The following is a 24,781-nucleotide window of genomic DNA, read 5'->3' as shown; positions in this document are numbered from 1 at the left end:
GGCTTAGTTAAACAGGATGGCGGGAAAATCGGTTGATCATAAAATAAGGTTTGAACGGTCGATGAAAAACAAATGGGAGCGAAGCGGGAACAGATCCGATTCACGAGAGATGTGCCGCCAAATGTTTGTGAAGTGCTTCAGATGCGGCCAACAAGAGCAGTTTGCAAAGAAGTGCCCGGTCGCCCGGGCACTTCTTTGCAGCTGTCTTTCTTTGCAGCTGTCTTTCTCTACAGCTGTCTTTCGTCGCCCGGTCGACGAAAGACAGCTGTAGCAGCCGTAGCCAAAGCGGAAAGCGAAGAAGAATTAGACTTGTCTTCTGTGTACGTGGAACACTCCCGTAAAAATTCAAGACTCAAGCGCTCAACGAAAGACAGATCTGCTGGGATTGTGTCCCTTACTATGCAAGTGGACGCTGGCTCCCCCGTTTGTGTTATTTCGCGTGAGGTTTCCCATCAGCACAAGGAGTGTTGGCCGGCGCTGTCCGAAAACAAACTGCGACTCCGGTGCTACTTGGGGAAGCTACCCGTTCTCAGGGAGCTACACATGAGAGCGGCCATTCAAGACGTCTCATCGGACCGGCCTCACTGGTGGTTGTCGATTTCAAGGGACTAAGCCTTTGCAGTCGAGACGTGATTGCAAAGTTAAACCTGCTCGACCCAACAGTGTCAAGTGTCGTTCCAGGACCACCGGACGGCGTAGGAAACCTTCTCATCGAGTACCGAGACCTATTTGCACCTTGACTGGGGACCATCAAGGGAGCACCAGTACACCTGCACGAGGAAGAATCGGCGGTGCCCAAATTTATAAAGGAAAGGCTAGTTCGTTACGCTCTTCGCAAAAAGGGGTCCGAAGAGATATATCGGGTAATAAAGTCGAGAGCGCCTTCACCTGCCAGTAATTCTGAGTGGGCAGTCCCGATTTTGACTGGGCAACCCCGACGGCGAACGTAGCATGCAATACCGAACAATATCCTTTAACAAATATATCGGGTATGTTTGCTTCACTGCAAGGCGGGTCAGTATTCAGCACATCAGATCTCCAAGACGCCTCCACCCAGGTGGAAGTAGGCGAAAGATCTAGGAAACTGACTGTTATCAACACACACCGAGGGCGTTTTTGCTTGAATCGTCTGCCGTTTGGAATTGCCTCGGCGCCGGTGATTTTTCAAAGGAAGATATAAAGCATATTGGCAGGACTAGAGGGTGTACAGGTGCACTTAGACGATGTTCTGGTGGCAGAACAACAAGGAACCGAAAATTTAAGGCGTGTGCTGGAGCGTTTCCGAGACATGGCTGTCAAGCCTCGGCGATCGAAATGTCAGTTCAGGAAACCAGAAATCACTTACTTGGGCCATAGGATTCATGAAGAAGGCCTACACCCGATGGAGAAGACATTGGAAGCCATCAGAGAGGCACCAAAACCCACGAATGTAACCGAGCTGCGCTCTTTCCTGGGGCTGCTGACATATTACCCCCGATTTCTTCCCAAAATGTCTACCTTGTTAGCACCGCTATACGAGCTGCTCGGTAAATATCAAAAGTGGCGTTGGGGGTCGCGGGAAGAGGAAACCGCGAAACGGGCAAAAGCGGTCCTGCTGTCGTTGTCGGTCCCTACATTTTTCGACCCTAACATGCCTTTCAGATTACAATCTGAGGCCCCAACCACCAGAGTGGGAGCCGTGCTGTCGCACAAAGCTCAAGGTATCGATGAGCCGATAACGTTTCGATCCCGAACGCTCACACCAGCGGGAAGAAATATTATTCGCAGCTGGAAAAGGAGGTCCTGGCTTTAGTATTTGGCGTCACCGAATTCCGGGCAATCTACTAAACCGCAGATTTATCTTTGTCACGGATCATCAGCCATTGGTAGGCCTGCTACGAGAACACCGGCCAATTCCGCTGCTGGCTTCCGAGAGGGTTCAACAGTGGTTCTTCCTGCTGAGCGATTTTCTTTACAGTATTAGATTTCGGCCAGAAAAACAGGATGCGAACGGCGATGCATGGAGTCGCCTGCCAATGCCCCAGCATAGGCGACAAAGGGGAGAGCTTCCAGAATACGTGTTACCGATGACCCAGGTAGACGACACCTTTATTTACGCACAGCGTTTGAACGACCTGACAAGAACAGATGTCCCGTTGTTACAAACCATGAAGTATGTTCAAAACGGCTGACCCCATGTGCTGCCAGAAAGTTGGTCGTTCTTGCTACCGTACTTTTACACGAAGCTCAAGTTGTCTGTGTGCCAGGTGTTACTCTACTGGGGCCGGCGCCTCGTGATCCCAACCAAGGGCCACAAGGAGATGCTAATGCTGCTACATGTATTACACCAGGGGATCGCTGCCATGAAGAGGAATGATCAGTCATCGTTCTGGTGGCTCGGACTTGACGGTGAGGTGGAACTACTGAGCAGAAGCGGTCAAGAGTGCATAAAAGCCGCCGCAATGCCCCCCAAGTGGTCACCAGTGAAATGGCCAGAAACGAAAGAAAGATGGTCGGTACTGCATATTTATTTTTCGGGGCCCATTCATGGCAAAATGCTGTTAATTGTTATTGAATCTCACTCGAAGTGGGTGGAAGGTTCTATTATGCGAATCACTACTGCAGAACCCACAGTAAACCAACTTCGAGAGATATCTAGCAAATTTGAACTTTCAGAAACGGTAGTTACAGACAACGGGTGCTGGTTTATAAGCCACCACTTCGAAAACTTCATGAACAGTAACAATCTATGCCGTCTCCGCAGTCACCATACCACCCCCAATCTAACGTGCTGGCGGAACGCGCCGTTGGGACGATTAAGAACAGCCTCGCAAATATGAAAAAGGGAGATATAGAAACGAAGCTGGCATAATTCCTCATCAACTACCGCAGGACGCCCTTCCAGGCAATACATCCCCGTGAGACCTACTTCTAGGGCAACGAATTGGGTCAAGCTTGGATATACGTGTACATTCATGCCCCGTGTTGCAGACAATGTGCAGGAAGAAGGAAAATCCGGTGACCTCGGAGCAGAAGTATGGGTCCAGATCATTGTTAAAGCCGACAGGTTTTCACAAGGTACGTTCACATCCAATCTGGGCTCAAGAATCTTCGTCATACAGACTAGGGGAAGAACGGTTCGTCTACATGGGGACCAGGTTCGCTCCAGACACGGCCCGGTGGATTCCCAGGAAGGCCGCCAGGTTGACTCGATGGGCCTTCCAACCCAGAACCCGGAGGACCACAAGTGGACTAGGAGCCGGCAAGGCAACCAGAGGTTTTTAGACGCCCTCGTTCAAGAACCGCCGCCATTACGGCGGTCTACGCGGACCCGTAACACTATCCAAAGTTTGCAATACTAAGAGAAGAAGAATTGATGCAGCGTCATCATTCCTTTGGAATCTGTCATAGTTAGATGTCCGAATGTTACTTGTTGTTATTAGGCGATAGCACCCTTTTGTTTCGGCGCCGCCATTTGCGGGCGATATCATTGGGGCTCGTGGAAATAAACTTTTGTAATGCACTGGTCAGTGACCAGAGTGATGGTTCCCAGCGCGGAGCGCAGACCGCCTGCGCGACGGACGAAAACGTAACAATGGTGATAACGCTTGCGGGATTCGATTTCACTTTTAAAAAAGTTGAGTAGTCTTTTTCAACTTATTCCCTTCGATTGTGTCTTCAGTTACTTTATTTCGATGGTATTGAAAAATCAAAGAATGAGGACGCAGCTTTTTGACAAAGTGCTTGTAGCACAGCTTCATTGGGGCACGAGCAAACCCCGAGTGCCCCAGAGCTTCAAACTTCGGACTCGACATCATCATACAATAAACTGAGCTTCTCGGTGTTGTAGGAGTTATTTACTCTTCTTACTACCAGCAACCATGTCATGTGTCCTTAAATATGTGGTTTTCGACCACGAATCTTGCTTTAAAAATGTCATCTGCAACTGTGTATAGTTTACGAACCCGTCAACTGCGAGAGCCGCTTTTACTTGGTAGCTTTTCCAGTATTTACACTTGTCATTTTCAAGCAGTAGCTCGTTTTTTGTTGATTGCAGTGTCAATCTAGACGCACAAGCCTTGCAGCGACTGAATATTTCCGGTAACGTCTTGGATTTCTAATTTTAAAAGTTTGACTGAGACGAAGAGGTTTAGAATGAGCGTATTGGGCGGAGGTATCCGATATCCTGAGGGTGGTAGTTCATTGGTCAGCTCCGGCCAGTTTCCTCTAGACTTTTCTTTTATTGTTCTCATACGATCTGCATAGACTTTTGAACTAGCCATCTTTTCTTCTTTGTGTGTAAACACGGGTGTCTCTTTCAATCTGGGTCTTAGTTCTGCAATCGGGATTTTTTTATATTTGGGATGTTGAATTTTACTTTTGGCTCACATACGGGGACTGATTCCATTGCTAGAAGAGCGGTAACTTCGGTAACAATTCTGGTTGTGGAAGAGATTCACTTATTACGAGCGCTATGTTGGCGTTAGGCTGGGTTTCATGTCCAATCAACGTGCCCAAGAACGCTCGGCATCGGTTTGGGGTCAATTTCCCAGTATGCGCCTTTTGATTGTCCCTTTTGATTGTGATGGCGTTCCATGGAGAAAGAGGAGGGTGTTTCTAAGCACTGAATATTTAGGTGGTGTTGATTAAGTCCATCATTGAGTGAATATGTCGTCCGTCGCTCACTGGAATGGTAACGGTTAAAATTATTTATACCCCACAGTAGTGTGTATGAATAATTAAAATGCTTTGAGGTGTGGTGGTCGAGGTAAAGTTGCCCTTCCTGAAAATTTTCCAGAATATAAGAGAGAGCAAATCATCCTTATTTCCATAAAGAAAAACCCGGTCATGGTCTCTTAGAAGTGTTTGAATAGTGTTAGGTTCCATATTCTTCTTGGAAGCTGCGCCGAGACGGTCCTAGCGTGATCAGCGAGGGTACTCAATGGTCACGTAATTCCTGGGAATGGAGGAAACCACTCCTTCCAGTTGGTGATGTCAGGGGGAAGAAGGAAGGTTGAGGGTACGGGGGGCACGCTCAGTATGCGTGGTACTTCGACGACTAGATGCCACAGCTCTGTCAACGGGGACGGCAGTGGCGTCAGTGAATTTTTTGGGGGATGTGCTGCGATGGCAGTGAAAATGTCTATACCTGTCTGATGAGTTGTGCATCGACTCGGTTGAGGTCGGCGCGTTATGGGAGTAGTAGCGTGCGGCGGTGTTTTTTCTATAACTCTCTGTGTATTAGAAGAGTGTAGGTTAGACCAGCGAAATTGACTGGGGGGGGGGGGGGGGGTACAGGAACTAAAACGTAAGTCAACACATTTACTCTTGCTCTACCCTGCATTGAGACGTGGCCTGGTGCACACTAAACGCAAATGATGGTAATGGTAGCATTGCAGTATAAAAGTGAAGAAGGTGCCTGCATAAAAGTTGACTTGATTAGGTATGTAGCTGCGATGGGCATCTTAAGAGTCTGAGATAGTTAATGTTGGGGGCTGGGTGTGAGTTTGGAATCTGATATCCCCAATCGCTAGGGAAATTACTTGCTCCTCTCAGGCTGCGATGGCTGGTGGGGCTATTATACTCTACTACGTGTTTGCAATGTTGGGGAGGGGGATATGCTATTCTCCCTGTGTTGGTATCGGACTAAAGAGTTGAATATCTAAAATAAATTACAGTTCCTTCTTGTTTTAAGGTTTGTAAACTTTTTGTAAGACCGTGCGCTCGAAATTTCCGCCGCTTTTTTTTCTTTCTGTCTGGGTTATCTTCCTCGGTAGTAGCTTTGCCAGGATGGTGGGCAGGGCGTCCAATGGGGGTGACTCTGGTGGTTGTCTCTAGTATTGAGGTATCGTAGTATATGCGGGATAATATCTGCCACCCTTGTTTGAACGTCTTGACGCGTTGGGAGTTGTAGTGTTATGAGTTCGTATAGAGTGTGGCATGACACCATGCCGATGAACTGTTGTGTCGAGGAGTATTGTGGGACCCCCAGACCGAGGCTGATTCAGAAACCTGAGTATTTATCACTGCCCCAGTCTCTTCCCCCGCCCCCCCCCCCCCCCCCCCCCCCCCGATTCTTACTCTTTACAGAGTGGCGGGCAATTTACTAAACTTCACCATTAGAAACACTACGATTATAATAATTTAATTAAAAAACCATAACCGCTTCTACAACATATAACGAAAGACATTTTATTTTTATACTACCCAGCGTATGTCAGTGTGTATTCTCACCTTTTTGTTTACAGGTGTCTGTACGACATACATTTTTTCCGGGAACATCTAGTGAAATAAAAACGTAATAAACACTTAGACGAGATGCAACATTTATCCCATAGTTAGCAGAAAATATGCAGATTGCTACCACGGCACCTGATATATTTATTTTAAACTAAACTTAAAACAACGATTTCTTCGGGATAAAAATAAGGACCGTACCAGGCGGAAGTCAAATTATGGGTATAAGGTGATTATTTATGTATTAATGACATGAAGCTCCTTACTAACTTTTGCCATAATCTCCTTAGCTGGCAAATTCCAAGTAGATATTCGCTGATTGTCTGCTGACTGTCTTCGCCCTTTTTGATGCTCTCCGTTTATTATTGTGGCAATTCTCATAAGGATGTGAGGCTGTCTGCCGTCAACCATACGGAAACTAAGTAAAGGCTAGGCCTTAATGTGCGCACCTGAGGATATGTTAAATTGTAGCGGCCAGCGCCATAAAATATATGACCAGGTGATTTCAGATTATGCGACGTTCTCAGATCGGTTCGCGAAGATTTGCTACCCGAAACGGAGTCGTATCCTACGGGAGAGATATGCTAGAGGATTTCTCGGGCCAGAATATAGCTCACTGAATTGTAATAGTAATGACAAAATTTGCCAAGAGGCAAAAATTAATTTATTAAAATGTCCCGGCTAATGCAAACATTTCTGTATATAATTACTGTAAAACCCTTAATATTCACGAGCCCTTAATTTTAGAGAATTTTGCGCATTAAAAAATTCGCGAAACTTAAGTGCACGTGAAAATTTCGATCCTGAAGATTTTCGACGCAAGCGTCTGAAATTCGCGAAATTTAGTTGCCGCGACGATGTCCTCTGTGACCAATTCGCACAAACAAAAGGGGGCCGCGAAACTGAAGGATTTTATTGTAGTTAATTCCTGGCATTAATTTCGTTATTTTTGTTTAACGCTCGTAGACTTAGATCTCCCATGACCGATGGCGTTATCTAGAAGAAATAACTTGTTTACTTAATGTCTTCACTTTATAGTATTCTCACTTTCTGTTGAAACACCCTAAGTTGTATTTGCCAGACGCTACTAGAGAATTATTAACCTCCAACATTTGACATAAACTCTTAAAATGATCACGTGGTAGGTCGTGGTAATGAGAGCTAACTAAGCACTTGGTATTCACCGACCATGTTTAGGGCTTAGTAACCATAAGCGGCTTAGAAAGTGACTGATAAATCTTAGACAGGGGGTACGGCTGTTTAACAACCAGTGGCTAGCGGGACAGCGCCATGGACGATTTGTATCGCAGCTGTCCGCCAACGCTAACGAAGCAACTACAGTGTTGGAACGCTGTTGGACACATCTAAAACGAATCGGAGCAGCAAATAATGTGTTAATGGGCATGTTCAGAGGTCAGATATGCCGCTAAAACGATATCAGCCAGGCGCTGGCCGACGAGAGAGTTCACATTTATTTGCTCTTTCATATTTGTTAAAATCGCTGGCAATGCGACGTCTGTCCTTACGCCCTTGCGTTTTATTGTTTTTTTTATTTTCTTTCTAGAACCTTTTTTTTTGTCTGGGAACTCCGAATCTCATAATGACGTGTTATATTCCCTAATCGGTATTTAAGTATTAGTTCTTACATTGAAAAATCTCCATTAAGGTGGTGGCGTTTAAGTATGAAGCATCCCGGTTTTATCTTTCTATGCCTCTTCCGCTTGTTACTCCTAAAAAGATAGTCAGCGGCTTGCTTCGCGCTTGTAAATACTGCAGGTTCTACTCGCTCTTTATTCGCCAATTTTTTTTGCTTGGCTCGCAAATGCTAATAGACGCAATGCTGACTTTAAAACAGTGCTATTTAATCACGACAGGGGATCACGGCTGTCTGTGCTTATTTAAACACTTTGTCGAAGCATTATATAGCGCATAAAGAAATATGCTACGTAAATATTTATACTCACCACATGATAGTATTGCTTCGCTGAGTCCAGCTAATTCAACAATCATGTATAATGCCCAGATTGCAATCAGCTGTTGAGCATGAGGAACCATGAACTTATGCTTCGATGACCAAATTTCACGACTGCCCATAATTTCTGAAGATTATAGAAAAAGTTTGCTTGTTAAAGAAAGAGCCGTCTTCGTGAAGAGAACCTTTTAAAGCATTTTGTTTAACGGATTACATGTGTATATTGCTAATATTTCAGGAAGTTCGCTTGTTCACCACGGCATTGCTGCGTGCGTCGCAAGGTTGGCACTGCACGCGGCTGCCAACTCTGCACTTCAGTGCCAGAGTATTGAATTCAATGTTACTAAAACACTTAATTGTGAAAACTCATCCTTGAAACCTGGACTGCCGGCGTCCACCGAGACCGAGCTAAATACGCTAACAGTGCCACCATTCAGTGACGAGTTGAAAAATGAAAGCTGCATTTAATAGCTACTGTTTTAGTCACTGAATGCTTTCAGAGTACCGAAACTCCAAGGCTCGAGGTATCATGATGGCGGGTCAATATTTTGACTAAATACTCCGAGACTGGAATGGGAAGGGACGGACAGAAACAACGTCTCAAACACAGTTGGAATTCATTCGACAACGAAAGGGCTTATACAGGCATCATGTTTGGGGCGTGGGATTCCCGATTTCTCCCTCTCTCTTTCTCTCTCTTTCCTTCTCTCTCTCGTCTCTAGTGTTTCGTGTAGGATTTGATGCCTATATGAGCCCTTTCGTTGTCGAATAAATTTAAGCTGTGCTTGAGACTGTGTTTGACCGTCCCTTCTCGTCCCTGCCTGGGAATTTTCAGTCATATGTTTAATCACCTCCAGTTCGTTTGCGCTCAAAGCTTTTGTTCTCTGGTTTAGTTATATTCTTTGCTGTGGTCACGACGAGCTTTGCGAAAGCATGTTTTTGCGAAACAACAAGCGGGAAAAGCTATTTTTGTGGGACATTTCGTGGGAAATTAGTACAAAATTACAGGAGAGTTATGTTTTCATGAATATTAAGTGTACAGGGTTTTGCGGCACAATTAATATTGTTTTCATGCAGCCATGTGTCACCAATGACTTAAGGAGGCGGGTCACCAATGACTTAAGGTGGCGTGTCACAACCTGGTTGCGTCTGAACTTCGGTGATTAATCACGGTGAGTCCGAGCGGAAGACGGGGGTTGGCAGGTGCGTCTCCGATACTTTTCGCGGGCCAGGTGTTCCCTGGTTCGTTGCCCGTTTCTTCAACGTAGTGAGAGGCGCATCGTCATGGCTTCAGCGTCGTCATGGCTTCAGCGTCCACCCTGGCTCTTAATACCCTCTTAACTACCCTATATGACGCGATAACCCGTCCAGTCTGATGGAATTTTATTTTCTCAGGTGTGTGTTCCAACTCTCGCACAGTGGAGACTAACCTGCACGTAATGGCGCAGTGCAATGTGACGCAAAACTTTTCAAGCCTGCTGGCGCATGCCTTCCCCGACGCTGGTGTGATCACTTCCGTCAATCAGGGTCGTCGGCCCCGTGGGTATTTTACGTTCCTTGTAATCGCGCTGGCCGAATGGGCCTTATGGCGCAATCCTTGCTTTTCGAAGGTGCGGCAGCGTTGCCAACCGTCGACGCGGTCACTGTTATGGCGCCTCCAACGAGAGCTAGTCACTTTTTTGTAGTGTCAGCTGTTACTCCTTGGGGAGTGCGAGTTCCTGCGGCGCTAGTCCTGCCAATCCCTGACGGTGCTCAACGGCCGGTGCAACTGACTTGCCTGTCCTTAGACATGGTGTAATACGGGCACTCTGTGATACTGCCTCGCCGGCTGCAGCGGCCCAAGTGATCACTGAGTCGTGTAAACTTTGTTTGGTGCAGATCATGCATCACCTATGACTTTAGTTCATTGAGAGAACGCGCGCTCGTGCGCATATAATTTTTTCAACATAGAAATGTCTTCCACAGTTTAAGTTTAGGCGCCAAAAAAGATCAAAGCCACAATAAAAGAGTTACAGCGGAGCCGTCGAATGCAATATTCTGGTTACTGCAAGATGGCGCTATATGCCCTCGCGCCACTCGACTTGAACGAACATGTGATGCCGGGAAGTTTTTGGAGGGGTATCTGCGGGAGAAATGGCGGCGTTGCGATCGCGTTTAGTTCGGATCTCGAGTACTGAACGGATCCATTTCTTCTTTTTTTTAAATTCAGGCTTCTACGGCAGTTTCCCAACTGTGCATTCTAGTAACGTTTATTGAATTGCAAAGAATACTACGTAATTTTGCGACCTTATTTCGAATCTGCGTTTGAAAGTACCATGACCAGAGTTGTAAACCTTACAAAAAATGTAACTAAATAAGTTACTCGTTACTTGCAAAAAAGTAATGCGTTACCGTCCCCCGTTTCTCCGTAATAGAACAAACGATTTACCGTTACGATTACCGATGAAAAGTAACCCAGTTAATTTTGCGTAACTCTTTTTTTAAATTCTGGATCAACAGGTTTAACTCTTTTTGACGGTGCAGGTATGCATAACGCCATATTTTAAGAAACATTACGGCCCTGTAGAAACTGAACCTATTTACTTCATCCTTTTAAGGTTTTATCAAAATACTCACAAGGAAAAGACGCTAACGAAGACGCAAAAAAAAATTAGAAATTCACTTGACTTGGGGCCTAGAAACTCGAAACGAATATAAGTGTAAATGTTTTAAGTCTTGGCAAGAAAGCGGAACAAATAACTTAGCTTCGCTACCCGTTACTCGAAATGAGTTAAGTACGTTACCCGCTACTGATTTGAAAAAAAGTAAGGAGTACGTTACAAGTTACGGGAAGGAAGAAACGCGTTACTGTCAACACTGACCACTGCGCACTAAACATTTTGTTAGCCCTCACAAAGGGGGTTTGGGCTTAGTGTTAATATTGAATAGAAAAAGAGTTATTTTATGATATTTTTCAAGAAAAAAAATGACCAGATGTCGACTCTGGCATTTGAAAAAATTTTCCCAGGATTTGACTGATAAAACAGCAAAGGCCTTGTACTTCTGCCCTTCAAGAAAATGAACAAAACGTTTAAAAGGGCAACTACTATATATTTTACATTGAAAGCAAAATGCTGTTCATCTTTAGTGTTTAGGAAAAAAATTACATTGTCAATATTTTGATGCAATATTTCTCTCAAAGGTTTATGAAAGAGGCTAACAATGTTTGAGATGTACCATTGAGATGTACCATATGTTAGCTTGTTTCTGTAGTCTTCTAGGCAAGGCCAACAACCGGCGCTAACAGCGCACTCATATCTGTCCACGCCATTCGCGAACATGCATGTGGTCAAGCATGCGCCTGTGCGCTGCGCGCAAGGTTGCTTCGTGGCTAACGAACCAGTGTGTCAATCGCTGCTTTAGCTCTAGATTAGTCCACAAAGCAATCTCACACACTATATATATATATATATATATATATATATATATATACGAACTCAACTCTCCTACGTCACGCCGCGGTGGTGGCGCGTCGGTCGCACTTCCGGTCCGGGGCGGTGGGCAGAAGTCGCCGTGCGAGACATGCAATCTTGTGTTCTTTTCGGAGAAACCAGACAAAAAACCTGCCATTTCGTCGTTTACCCTGAGAATGGGTTTTTTTTGTTTTTTTTTGAAGAGCAGAAGTAACATAAAAACAGAGGGGTCTGTTTTTTCTGCTCTTCAGAAAAAACCCCATTCTCAGGGTAAACGACGAAATGGTTGACTTCCACCAGCTAGCCTGTACTTTGACTCTTTTTTCGTAAAAACCTGCGTTCTCGTTAAAATGCTGCGAAGGGGACTGTACTAAGAGGGTCTGAAAAGGTTTGAAGATCAGTTTTCATGTGTTTCTGCCCGCTCCGTTCGTCCGAGTTCGTGGATAGTAGCCGTGAAAAGGGTAAACCAGACGCTGTCGAACTAGGATTGCTTGTGCGAGGAACACTTTGTGGTCGGCAGATGTATTTGTTTTGTTCCAACATGAACGAGAGAAAACCGCCAGGTTGTCCGGGCCACCCGCGGATTCAGTGTGTCTTCAAATTTACACGGCCGCATGATCGTTCGAACTTTCGTATGCTCTTTCGAGCCTGCTTTTTGTCGTCTGCTCGTTCAAACAAAAGCGCCGCGTAGACCGAACTTTGACCCGGTGATTGCAATAAGAAGTAATTGCAGGCCTCGAAAGACTTATGTAGGCTCGGTGTAAAGAGTAGATACAAGATGTTGATCATTGGTACCAGTGGCCATCACCGACTTGTTACGCTTGGTCTGTTCCCGCTTCCGAATTTCGCTATCGACTTCGATCATCGCCGCTACTTTCTACACTTTTGCAGCACGAGCTACGTCGCGACCGAAAATATCTTGAAGAATCTCATCACGGTTTTGCGCCCATTCTGCGGTGTTCATGCGAATGAATCGCCGCACGTCAAAATATTTACGCAAAGTTTAGCGGTGTAACGAGCCTTGATAATTTCGCTCAGGCGATTAAAGTGGCGAGACATTGCCTTGACGACGTAGAATAATAGACAATTCCAACGCGAAAAACCGTAGACAGACTCACCCAGACGCAGACAACGTGACATTCCAATGGTTTGTTGACGCGGGACGCGGTGCTTCGTGCCCGCACTCAATCAAGCGTTCGAACTATCGTCTGCTCTTCCTCTTTCAAACTTCTCTGATATTTGTCGTCAGCTCGTTCAAACGACAGCGACCCGTAAACCAAACGTTGACCCGGTAATTCCGATAAGAACTAAATGCAGGCCTCCAGACACTGTTGAAGGTTGGGTGGGGTAAGTAGGCTAAGTGTAAACAGTACATACAAGAAGATGTTGATAATTGTTGCCAGTGGCCATCACCGATTTGTAATGCCCGATTCTAGTTGCGGTTTTCAGTATCGACGTCCGCCATCTCAGCTACGGTCCACGCTTTTGCAGCCCGAGTGACGTTGCGACTGAAAATAGCGAGCAGAATCTCATCGTGCGAGTCAGGCTTTAGCGCCCATTCTGCGGCGTCCACGTGAAATGAATCGCCACAAGTCACATTATTCACGCAAAGTTTTGCCTCGTTAATTTTGCTGAAGCCGCTCAAGTAGTCAGACATTGTTAGAAGGACGTAGAATCAAAAATTCCAACGCGAAAAAGAGCACGGGAACTCCCACCGACGCCGAAAACAACGCGATTCAATGGTTTGTTTATGGGCGACGGCGAACTTCTTGCCCACCGTACACCGCGCATGTGCGGCGCCGGTGGCGTCCGCTAGGGGCGCTCCGGTTTGTTTGTAAACATGAGTTGGTGTATAGAAGTCAAAGATGCGTACTGTCGGAGTTACTAATTCGAAGTTTATAACGACGATTCGAGCGGGACCGCTCTTCATCAGGTAGCGAATGTACAGCCCGTGAATATTTATATACGCCTAAAAAGTAGGAAATTGAAACAACGTTGTGAAAACGGATAGTAGTTCACACAGAAAGAAAAGGGAACCAAAACTTGCAAGTGCAAATGCAAATGCAAAAAAAAAAAAAAAGAACGACGTCTGGCGGAAAAATTATATACGCCTGCACAAAAAAAAAAAACAAAAAAAAACGGTTAGCGGAAAGATTACTTACGCTCGCACAAAGAAAAAAACCCCTAAAGAAACCGCAAAAAAAAAAAAAAAACGTGTTTGAAAGATTTTGGTTGTGAAGGGGTGTCTCGTCTTCAAACCAGATATAGGTCACATGTGACCACCGACGCGCCCAAATCCCGAGACATTCCTTTGTGCTAGAAGACCGAAGTTTGAGGTGGATTAAAACTTTGGGTGATCTTTCCTTGAATAAGGAGTGGTAGGATGTAACATTCTATGCTTGTCTGAGATTAACCATTAGAGCCGCATTTATCCGCCTTGGAGGTTCTGTTCGGGCTTAAACGTATTAGGATGTGGCTTAAATACCGATAGTTAAGTTTGAAGATCTCCTAGTGTCTTCAGCGTGTGCATCTCGAGAAGCTCAAGGACGGAGAGGATCAGCTCTCCAACGAGCCAGCTGCCAACTAAACAGCCTTCCCGGACTTATGAATAAAATATGATTATTTTTGTTTTCTTTTAATTTTTGTGCTGAAGCCCCATTTAAAAATTACATCAGAATTGTGCTTCATTGAGTGATTAGAAAGACACAGGTGCTTTGAGAACGGAAGGTCGGGGAGTGTTTGTGCGTGATATTTGTAGTTGTTAAAGCATAGTCTGAAAGCCAGATTAGTCTGTCCGCTGTACTGTTTTTTACAGACACTGCAGTGCAGGAGATAAATCACGTTTGACGTGCCGCAATCGTAGCTACCCCTTATGTTCCACGTGAACTCTGAATTTATGCTCGTGGCGTTCTTTGTTTGTGACATGTGCTTGCATACTTTACACCTGGGCTTTCGGCATGGTCGGCAACCTAGGCTTGCGGTAGTAGTTTTTGATTTTACTAACACGTCCCGGAGATTCCTGCCGCGTTGATACACGACCCGAGGAGCGGCGGGAAAGGTTTCTTTGAGGCGGTCGCTCGGTGACAGAAGATTGCAATTTTTGCTCAGTCTGTTGCATGATGATTGGAAGATTGCCTGTATACGTTAAAATAAGGTTAGACTGTCTGCTTTCTTGAGGACGCCCTATTCGGATGCCAATTATGTCTGAGCGGCCGAGGTTTCTTGCCTTACCTATAGCGTCATCGATTATATTTGCTGGATACCTCTGCTGGGTTAGTACGCGTTTCAGTTCCTAAGCGTTTTGTCCAAAGTCGTTGTTGTCTGAGCATGTGCGCTTAAATATTTGCGCCTGAGAGTAGGGCAGACTAGCCTTACAGTGTCGAGGATGGCAGCTGTTGAAATGGAGGTATTGTTGCCTATCGGTAGGTTTTTGTAAAGTTTCGTACTTAATTTGATATTAGCAAGTTCCACAGTTACATCCAGGAATTTTATGCACTTTTGTGATACGCAGTGAGTAACGCTTATCGATGAGTGAGCTAAATTGAAGGCGGCGATGAATTTCATGAGTGCGTCTTCAGTACCGGCCCAGATCATGAATATGTCGTCGATGTATCTTGTGCAAAACAGCGGTTGATTGGGGCGTTCGGAGAGAAAGCTGGTTTCCAGTTGTGACATGTATAAGTTAGCGTAATTTGGCGCCATTTAAGTTCCCATAGCGGTACCGTTGGTCTCCAGGAAGTGCGTGTTCTCAAATACAAAGTGATTGTTCTCCAAAACCAGTTTCATCAGAATCGATAGGACGTCCTCCTCGATGTCAACTGTGTGATGAGCGTGTTCATACGCTTCGATCACTGCCGCAATTCCGTCTCTGTGGGGTATATTGTATATAGGGCCGCCACATCAAGGGTTACGAGAAAAGCGTCATCCGGAATGTCTAGTGAGGCAATTTTCTGCAGGAAGTGGCTGGTGTCCTTAACAAACGAAGGAAAGGATGGAGGAATGTCCTTGATCAGTGCATCGACAAGACTCGAGATGCGTTCGGTGACTGTACCTATTCCTGATGCTATGGGTCGCCCGGGGTTGTTGATCTTGTGTATTTTAGGAAGGAGTTAAAAGCGACCGGGTTCGGAGTGGGATGCTTTTATGGCGTTAAGAACCTCCTTGGTTATTTTGCCCCTTTTCTTTAGGACTACTAATTTAGTTATGATGGCCGTTTCAAGACTTAGTGTAGGGTCCGTTGGTAGTTCGTGGTAAAATGATGCGTCAATCAATTGCCGAAAGCCCTCATCAAGATAATCTTGTCTGTTCATAAAAACTATGGAGCCGCCCTTGTCTGCAGGTTTAATAATTAAATCTGCTCTGGCAGTGAGTCTTTTCAGGCACCCATTTTCTGACCGAGAAAGGTTTATTTTGTCGGTCTTTGCGTCTTCACAGCGGAAATGATTTCGCGTTGCGTGATGTCAATGTACATGTCGAGATACTTATCTCTTCGTGGATTAGGCGTCCATTGCTTTTCTGGGTTGGTCAGAATCATCTCGTTAGGATTCGGTTGGCGGTCGTGAAAGTACTCGCTGAGCCTTATGTTTCGTGCGAACTTGTCAAAATCTTGGTACAATTGAAACTCGTTGTAGTGGTCAGTTGACAGTACGTCGGGCAGACTAATCTGGCTTTCAAACTACGCTTTAACAACCACAAACGTTACGGACAAACACTCCCCGACTTTCCGCTCTCAAAGCACCTGTCTCTTTCTAATCACTCAATAAAGCACATTTCTCTTGTAATTTTGGAATCAGGCTTCAGCAAAAAACTTGAAAGAGAGCAAAAAGATTCATACTTAATTTATAAGTTTAATACCTTCAACCAGGGCATTGATGAAAGTCCGAGAAGGCTGTTTAGTTTGCAGCTGGCTCGTTGGAGAGCTGATCCTCTCCGTCATTGAGCTTCTCCAGATGCACACGCTGAAGACACTAGGAGATCTTCAAAGTTAACAATCGATATTTAAACCACATCCTAATACGTTGAAGTCCGAAGATAACCTCCAAAACGGATAAATGCGGCTCAAGCGGTTAATCTCAAACAGGCATAGACTCTTACACCCTACCACTCCTTATTCAAGGAAAAAGAAAAAACCAAAGTTATAATATACCTCAAACTTCAATCTTCTAACACAAAGGAATGTCTCGGGATTTGGGCGCGTCGGTGGTCACATGTGACCTATATATGGTTTGAAGACGAGCCGCCCCTTCCCAACCAGAAACTTTCAAACACCTTTTTCTTGTTTGCGCTTCTTTTTTGTGCCAGCGTAAATAATCTCTCCGCTAACCTTCTTTTTTTTTGTGCGGGCGTAAATAATCACTCCGTCAAACGTTCCTCTTTTTTTGCATTTGAATTTGCATTTGCATTTGCAAGTTTTGGTTCCATTTCCTTTCTCTGTGAACTACTATCTGTTTTGACAACGTTGTTTCCATTTCCTACTTTTTTAGGGGTATATAAATATTCACGGGCTTTACATTCGCTACCTAAGGAAGAGCGGTCCCCGATCGAAACGTCGTAATAAACTTCGAATTAGTAACTCCGACAGTACGCATCTTTGACTTATTAACTCTATTCCGGTCCATTGTTTTTATATTTACCCTACTTCACCTATATATATATATATATATATATATATATATATATATATATATATATATATATATATATATATATATATATATATATATATATATAAACTAGCACAGCCTTTTTGTTTCGATTTGCTGTTTTGGAGAACATATGCACTCCAATTAAATTAATTTAAATCACAGAAAGAAAGACAAAAAAAATGAAGTTTGTAGAGAGCAAATTTAACATCGTTCTAAAAGCGCGACACACAAAAAAGGACAACACCACGATGTATCAATGCACACCTACAATATTTATTCGCAGGATCAGCTATCATTATATTTCATAACTCGATAGGCGATTCTAAACATTCTGAAGTACTTTAACTCTCCCTCGGTAGTAAACCAGATAAGGAATGCAAAGGGATATTCGTTATTCGTAAAACTCAAGGTAAAACCGGTTTCTTCAAAAGAAACAGCAAAACGTCCCCCTCAATTTTCTCCACGGACCCACCGCGAGGGAGAGACTGATCGTGGAGACGCGCCCCTCGCATAATTACGGACCCAGTCCCCGGCTCGTCTAGGCTTTAGTCATTCCCCTCGCGTCGCCTTCACTGAAGTTCGGTAAACGGGGAAACGAGTGACAGCGGGTGAATCTTGCAGCAAAATCTGGTAACCGAGAGTGGCTACCGGCAAAACTTCGAACAAAAACTGGTAAACTACGCTGGTGCCGGATGAAAACGAGGGAAACCTGACCAGTTTTCACTGGATGTCACTGGAAGTTTTTGCCGGGTTTTCCAATAGGGAGGGGAGACCAACTGGCACGCTTTCTTCGACGACATCAAGTTTGAAGCTGACAAAACTTCATTTCGATGGGGTACGGCTCGCGGCAGCGGCCCATTCGCCCTGCCCGATGGCTGAAATTCGTCCTTTGTACAGCTCAGTGGCCCTCGGAAAACTGACGGAATTCACTTAACTCGTGAGGTTCATGCCGGTGAAACGAAACCGTCGCAGGAGGATGACCAGTTCGATTTCTGCAGGCACTCATACCACAAAGGCCCATCTCGGTCTCGGCTACGCGCGACACCACACAAACTTTTGTCTTCTCAAGCTGCTCAGCTGCTAGGGTCGTCTGCTGGTCGTGGTTCGCGGTGTGCCGATCGCATTTGCTTCTCTGTCCTAAAACCGACCGGACGGAAGCGAGCACTACGCTACGAGCAAATTCTATAGCAAACCACTCAACCTACATGCGACTTGATCACATTGTCCTTATAATAGTCTGTACAATCAGAAAGATGCCCCCTAGTACTTTTAATCTCATTAGCAGTGGAGGTGGCATCCAGCAGGGTGCTGGACCGAACGACACCTTATGATAGTAAGATCATAGTGCTGGGGTTTTTACGTCACGTGCAGTCATCCAGCACATGAAAAACGAGTGCTGCGCGAGCGTATGGCTGGGAATCGTGTTCCACCTGATCAAACACCAGCCGAACACTCACTGAGCAATCATGCGCAGTATGTGATCCGCACTAGTCTGTTGTTGGTCACTTAGAATATAAAAGGTGATGGCTCTGGTATCTTGGAGGTGTACGTAGGATTCACTCTCTTGAACCCTAAATTTCTATTGCGCATTTTTATTAGTTCCCAGACACCTCAAGTTGGCGCCGCATGTAATGAAAGCCATGCGCTTCGCCATTAGCGTTTTATTAGGGCTAAAATACAAATTAAGAAGGAATTTTCTTTACATTTCTCAAAGTTGTTATTGATCTCCCGGGGTTTGTGGGAATTAAAGGACTCATGCGGTTACCTAATGAGCCGTATGCAGTACATTCACACCTCGGAAATAAGGTAACGCGTTTTATGAGGTACTCGCAAACAAATATTCCCTCACTCGGTGTCCTCAAATAGGATACGTGCTCGTAAGCATTAAACAATTATTTGTTATGTTACAACGAAACATAGAGATAACAATGTTTATCAGTTATATTACAAAATAATACTGATGTTTATTTAGTCGTCAGATCAACGGGTAACTCACATTAAAAATAAATATTTTGAAAAATTCAGTTCAAGAAAACAGCCTTCAGACCATACTTGCACGTAAACCGTTTAAAGTGACAAAATTAGTTGTAGTCTGTTACATTTGTCAGTAATTTTGTAAGTGCATGTTTATATATTTTGCACAGTAATTGTAAAGCAATTTCTTTACTTATTTAGGCAAAATAGTGATTGTAACTCGTCACATATCGTTTTTATTCCCAGAGGAAAGAAAAGAGAATTTGGTAACCGAACTAAAATCGAGAAGTTTATTTGTAACTTACAAACAGTCACGTTGTTTTTTCTGTCCCCTCATCCGTTCGACCAAATAACGTGAACTTCGACATTTTTCTTTTTGTTGTTGTTAGAAGTAAACATCTTGACCTTAAACAGTGTGCTTCCCACATCGACGATTTGTGAGCAAGCTTCAAGTTGCAAACAACCAAATCACGAAAAAAAATCTAAATGTTAGGCGACGTGAAGAAAGGCTTTGGCTATTTGAAGCTCGTCTTACAAATTGTAAGATGAGCTTAATTAGAAACCCATAGTCACTTGCACTTAGAGAAAGCAGTGCCTCGCAGTCATCTTCAAATGGTCAAAGCCTTTCTTCACATCGCCTAACATTTCGATTTTTTTCATTATTTGGTTGTTTGCAACTTGCAGCTTTCTCACGAAAGATCGATGCGGGAAGCACACTGATTTAAGGAATCAGACTCTCGGTGCAAACAAGATAAGGCGAGCTCTTAAGGTCGAGATGTTTACTTCCAAAAACAACAGAAAGACAAATGTCGAAGTGCACGGTATTTGGTCTAACGGATAGGTGCGAGGCTGTTCTTTCTGTACCCTCACTCTCTCTTTGCTTTCTAAGATGCAAAGACGAAAACACCAAAGGATTACACGCCTCCGTAAAGCTCGAGACAATCAGAAATTTCCTCTTTGGACATAGTGAGTACGACAGTTAGCACAATGTCACAACAGGTGCGGACGGCTCCGTCTTCCCATGAAATAAAATACGACAAGGAAATCGACTGGAAATGACGTGACAGCAACTGGCATGTTGCTCGAAAGCTATTAGCACACCTCTCACCTTTTGGAAATACAAAAGTTTATTTTAATATTGCGCTGTTCTTCACCTATTCTTCTAAAAACTCCAGGGTGCCCATATCGTTGTCAGCTTTTGCTTTGCGTTAGCATTTTGTGACCAGATAAAGACTGATATTTTTTGCTTGGTGATGCTCTTCTACAAATTATTGCGCGTTGTCAGTAGAAAGCGTATTTCGGCGAGGAGCCTATTGCCTTGTATTTTAGTCTGCCTAAACCAACTAAAATTTAAAAAAAATATATATGTATATCTGTCATCAAATTTTTAGAACGTTTTATTAACAATGTTAAATGCTAGATTCCATACTCGACTGTCGTTAGCTGTCGCCACGTTGAAATTCGCTGCCGTTGCCTCGCCTCACATCTACCTAAAGAACAGTGAGCTGTTGTGCGGCTGTTCCGTGCTACATCAGTTTTGTACTGTGTATCGGCATTCCATTCTTGTTTTAGTATGTAAAGTTAAAGTAATGCCGCGAAAGCAAAGTGTTACTTTTTGAAGTAAGTGTCACTTACTTATATGGGAGAGTCATTGTCACAGTAAAAAGTTACATTTTAAGTATTTGATGATTTTAAATGTAATTCTTTACTTTTATTTTGTAAACTGAACAAGTCTGCTTAAATAAAAATAAATAAAAAAAATAATCAACCCAAGGATCACCACATCCACCGTGCCTTCGGCATTATAAAGAAAGTTAAGCTTGATTGCAACACCAGTCCCCTGTGAAGACAGTCTACACCCTATTCTCAAATACCAGATATTGTGATATTTGAGCAGTTTGAGTAGCTAAGAGTCTGACGCTTGCGTGACGGAATTAGCAACGCGGATGTTTTAAAGGCGAGACGTTGTTCAAACTTCAGGGGCTGAGTTTTTGTTTTGTTTTTTTACGAAATGCTCTTTTTATTTCGGATGTTTATGTAGCGCATATATAAAACGGGCTGTGTGGCCCTTTTTCGGGTTAGTCACCATTCTGTCGCAAGATTTGGGTGTACGTTTTGTATTAGTTACAGTGACGAGTTCACTTTTTTGTTGAATTTTCCATTCATCCCCATTTTTGTTAGTGAGATTAGATTATTGAGCATCAGCTGTTGTTCCCCTCTGCGTGTTGCTTGCAACCTATTACACATGAGCGAATCTCGCATATCTTTCGGGCAATATTGGCTTCGCAAATTATATATAATAAAATGCAAATCAATACACGGACAAATAAAGCTTGTTATGTTCAAAATTCTAGCTCAATTTACATTACATATACTAAATATTTATGAATGCACTCACAATAATGTTTTCTGGGGCAAAAAACCACAACGCTCACCCCGCATCTTCCACAATCTGGTTGGAATCTTCTGGTTTAATGCCCTGTCCTCACGATGTGAAAAATTCTTCGATGATCATGGACGAACAAAACAGTCATTTTTGTTGAGAAGATACGACTGCCAGCCTTTTTCGCGAACAGAGCTCAAGAGGGGACAGTGGAAACGCTCTTTCACTCTGTCATTATCTTGAGCGTTGGATTTCTCTAAATTTGTGCAAACACATGTAGGCTGACAATGGGCTTGCGTGGGCTATAGCCGCGCGTTGCCTTATGCCGCGATATTGGTGAGAGAGGCTGTTCTATGTTCCTGGCCTTCACTTTGTAGAAGGCCCAAAATGACAAGAAGGATGATGTCCGGCGCTGCGTTTCTGCTAGAGTAGCTTCATTGCCTGTTTGCTATTTTTTGACTCAAAGGGGCGATAGGCCTTTTGTGGAAACTCCAAGACGGTGCACGTGATGTCCAGCACGAGGGTCTTTATTTGTCCGTGCGCATATTCCACCTGACACTGTGGAGAGCGAGAGAACTAAAGAAGGTGGCAAAGTTAACACCACCTAGATACGATTAAAAATCTCGAAAATGGAGATGGCGAATCATCGAAACGCGGAAAATCGAAACATCGTAAAATTTAAAAAAAAAACACGAAAAAACAAAAGGTTAGAAAGTCAAATAGCAGAAATAAAAGATAAATACAGAAATCCATTTGACCGGACACTACGGTACGAAACATTGAAAATTACAAAATATGACGTTAAATAGCAACCCTGGTTCACTTGAGAAACCAGAAGACACATTTTATTGTTCTTGCAGATAAGATAGGAATTGCTTCTTTATTGCAGTCCAAACTGATGCAAGGCTGCAGCGGAATAAAGTATTTCTTCGGTGAGCACCTCGTAAGCCGCTTAGGTTCGTCCCATCACCAGGCAGTAGACTAAAGGATGCATGCGACCATGAACAAAAAACTTAAATTATGTGCATCTGTTCGAAGAGCGGCGACACAATCTCAGCATCCACCAACCATATTGTATCGTCTTCAGGTTGTCGTCTGTAAAACAATTAGAAGACGAGCTCCATCTCCGCATGTGCAGTAGCAACGCAGGTTGTCCTGTTCATCTAGGTCCTGAACTGGCATTTGATGCTTAGCTGCTTTGAAGGTTTGCATAGACAGTCCGTTTTTCTCTACCGACTTACTAGCTGGAGCAATTCTTCGTTGCTTGGATACGCGCTACTTGGAGACGCTGCTACACTAGCCGAGACTTGCTGTATAATTAAAACGAGAGCCTCCCTTAAACATATCGTAAGAGCCTTCATCTCTCTCTCTAGCTCATAAAGAACCGTAACCCCGCAGACATCCGGGCGTAACTTCAATTAGGCATTGTCTTCGGAGTGATCTTGTGAATATCATCTGCGGAATGGTAGATAATCAGCCTCGCGTTGCACTGATTTTGTATTTCACAGCACCAGTAGTGCCTTGTACCCATTTTTTTGTCAAGCACGTAAACTAAACGATCAAATTTCCAGCTAAGATTTATTTTTCTTTCTTTTTTGGAACATAGACCACAACGGCTTCGTTAATTCCGTTCGTACGGCACCAAAGAAACTAATATCGCGCACGGCTCTTACATTCTTCCGTATGCACTGTGCAGCGTTGCTTTCTTTTCCGACCAACTAGAACTCTCTTGTTTTTTATTTAATTATTTATTTAGACATACTGCCGGCTGCCATTTGGCAGCCAAGGCAGGAGAGGGCACACAGGGCAACACACAAGAAGAAAACCACATTGGACGCTAGTGAAAGAAAAAGCATCTAGGACTGCACATCTAAAAAATAACGCTCTAATGATGAGGCGAATTCCTGAACGGACGAGATATTGGTAATGTTGGCAGGAAGACTTTTCCATTCGTTAATGGTTCGTACGAAAAAGTAGTTTTTTTTAACATTGGGTTCTGCTGTAAGATACCACAATTGTGTTGGAGTGCTTGTGTCGTGTGCGACGGGATGTGTTAAATTGCATAAATCAGTCGAATGAAAGGCAAGATGAGTCATGTACAATGGTATACAAAAGCTTTACGCGATTAATTTTTCGCCGGGTTGAAAGAAGCTCAATTTTCGACCTATTGTACAAGTTAGTGATAGAACTCATTCTTCTGTAGTCATTGTAAATCAAGCGCAGTGCTTTCTTCTGTACCCCCTCGAGTCGATCAATATTAGGTTTAGTCGCAGGGTCCCAAACAACATCCGCGTATTCTAAGACAGGTCGTATTACTGTCGTGTAGATTGCTAGCTTGGTTTCAGGGGTACAGTGCTTCAGCCGCCTCTTCAATGACCATAGCTTTGCTGATGCCTTCTGAGCAGTCCAGGATATGTGGCTATTCCAACTGAGGTTCGAGGAGATGATGACACATAAGTATTTGAATTCATGCACAACTTGTAAAGGGGAGTTTTGTATACAGTAGTTAAATTCCAAGGGTGACCTCTTGCGCGTTACTCTCATTTGTGCACTTTTCGAGCTGTTTAGCAACATTTGCCATTCGTTACACCATTGAGAAATTGAACACAGGCACTTGTTTAAATTAAGTTGGTCATTGCTTGAAGCTATTTCAGTAAAAAGCACACAGTCATCTGCAAAAAACCGGCAGTGTATATGCTCATCAACCGTCAAATCGTTTAGAAAAATAAGAAAGGGCAGTGGGCCCAGCACCGATCCTAGTGGAACGCCCGAGATAACTGATAAAATTGGAAAACAAGCCCCACCTACTTCAACGAACTGATGACGGTTGCTCAGGTATGAATCCAACCATCGCAAGGGATTATCGTTTCCTAGAATCACTCTTAGCTTGATAAGTAGTTTGCTGTGTGACACGCGATCAAAAGCCTTGGCGAAATCTAGGAATACTACATCCATTTGCCTCCCCTTGTCAACGACTTTTGCAAGTTCATTTACTATATAAAGGAGCTGAGTTGCCGTAGAGTAGCCACGCCGGAAACCATGCTGGCTCTCTGACAAAAAATTATTCGATTCAAAATGTGAGATGAGATGACTAAATCAAAAATGCTCTTGAACCTTGCTGCACGAGCAGAGCATGGAA

The 24,781-nt window shown here is 44.0% G+C and overlaps 1 protein-coding gene across 1 annotated transcript in view; it reads right to left on the bottom strand.

Moving 5' to 3' along the window:
- LOC115325243 (neprilysin-11-like) overlaps nt 1-24,781 on the bottom strand; it is a 131,278-nt gene that overhangs the window by 62,683 nt on the left and 43,814 nt on the right. The gene's annotated exons all lie outside the window — the stretch shown is intronic.

Source organism: Ixodes scapularis, unplaced genomic scaffold (assembly GCF_016920785.2).
Source record: "Ixodes scapularis isolate PalLabHiFi unplaced genomic scaffold, ASM1692078v2 PGA_scaffold4__175_contigs__length_147842914, whole genome shotgun sequence".
NCBI lineage: Eukaryota > Metazoa > Arthropoda > Arachnida > Ixodida > Ixodidae > Ixodes > Ixodes scapularis.
The sequence above is the reverse complement of the archived record's forward strand: the minus strand, read 5'-3'. Positions and strand labels throughout refer to the sequence as shown.